This window comes from Meriones unguiculatus, chromosome 6, assembly GCF_030254825.1.
Source record: "Meriones unguiculatus strain TT.TT164.6M chromosome 6, Bangor_MerUng_6.1, whole genome shotgun sequence".
Classification (NCBI taxonomy): Eukaryota; Metazoa; Chordata; class Mammalia; order Rodentia; family Muridae; genus Meriones; species Meriones unguiculatus.
In genome coordinates, this window is record NC_083354.1 from 124,542,576 (window position 1) to 124,544,109 (window position 1,534).

The window sequence follows — 1,534 nt, forward strand, 5'->3', positions numbered from 1 at the left end:
TGTTCAAAACAGATTGTTTTCTTCTTGTTAAGTTCTTTTTAACAACTTAATATTTTGTTCTGTTTTGTTTGCCTTAAAGGTTTTGTATGTTGATAACAAAACAAATAAGACATTTAAAGCAGATACCTGAATACTCTGCAGGTTTACACCCTCCTCAGGACTTTTTTCTTTCATGAGCTCTCTCTCCCCTATTTACTTTTACTTTTTTTTTCTTTAAATCATGCCTATTTTATGTGTAGTAATACAATTTACATATGAAATAGTAAAATAGAATGCTTTGATTTAATTTTAAACAGAAAAAAACAAAAAACAGGGAAATCTCAGGTCACTGAATCCTTCCCTCTAGAACATATTTTTTTCTTATTTATTTTTTATTCATGATCATAAATTTAACTCTGCAATCCAGCTAGACTTGGAAGGGAATGAGAAAAATATGGAATCCAAAGAACTTCAGTGAGAGCAGACATTTCAGGGTACTGTGAACAGATGGGATGGGTGCTCTTCTGAGCTACAGAAGGAATGGTCTGGTGGGTAAGATGCCCGCAAGCCAAAAGAGTCAGTTTAGAGTTGTCCACAGTCGGAAATTGTGCTCTTCTTGCTTGTCTTGCCATTCCTGGACCCAAAACACTCCATGGCTTCCACCGTGTTCGTGCCTTCTTTCACCTTCCAAAGGCCACATGCGCGCCATCCAGCCCCTCAGTCCTGGCAGCGCAGATAAAAAACTGGGAAATGTTTGTGTTTGTTCCAGCATTTGCCATGGACAAGATGCCGGGATCTGTATGCTTCAGGATGAAGTTCTCATCCTCAAATTTCTCCCTGTAGATGGACCTGCTGCCAGTGCCATTATGGAGTGTGAAGTCACCACCCTGGCACGTGAGTCCTGGAATAATTCTGTGAAAGGAGGAACCCTTATATCCAAACCCTTTCTCTCCAGTGCTCAGAGCACAAAAGTTTTCTGCTGTCTTTGGAACTTAGTCTGCAAACAGCTCGAAGGAGATGCAGCCCAAGGGCTGGCCATCCACCTTGATGTCAAAGAACACAGTGCAGCTGAGCATGGCTGCAGCAAAGGGAAACAGGGAACAGTGCCATCTACAAAGCCTAGAACACATTTTTAATCACTTTTTCTAAATGAGTCAATGATACAAGTGCATTCAGTGGCTGGGCATGTCTGATTCCTAATGGAATTTTTTTTTTTTTTAAGGCCTGGCTTTCACAATCACGTGAGTGTGGGGATTTGAGACAGCTGCTCTTTTTTATTTATTTATTTAGTTTTATTTTTTTAACTTTTATTAATTACACTTTATTCACTTTGTATCCCCCCATAAGCCCCTCCTTCCTCCCCTCCCAATCCCATCCTTCCTCCCCCTTCTTCATGCATGCCCCTCCCCAAGTCCACTGATAGGGGAGGTCCTCCTCTCCTTCCTTCTGATCTTGGTCTACTAGATCTCATCAGGAGTGGCTGCATTGTCTTCTGTGGCCTGGTAAGGCTGCTCCCCCCTCAAGGGGAGGGAGACAGTTACTCTTAATTTCAGGT

The 1,534-nt window shown here is 41.8% G+C and overlaps 1 pseudogene; it reads right to left on the reverse strand.

The window, feature by feature from the left end:
* Nucleotides 1-561: 561 nt before the first annotated feature.
* LOC110554803 (peptidyl-prolyl cis-trans isomerase A-like) lies at nucleotides 562-1,058 on the reverse strand (annotated as a pseudogene).
* Between the last annotated feature and the right edge of the window lie 476 nt (nucleotides 1,059-1,534).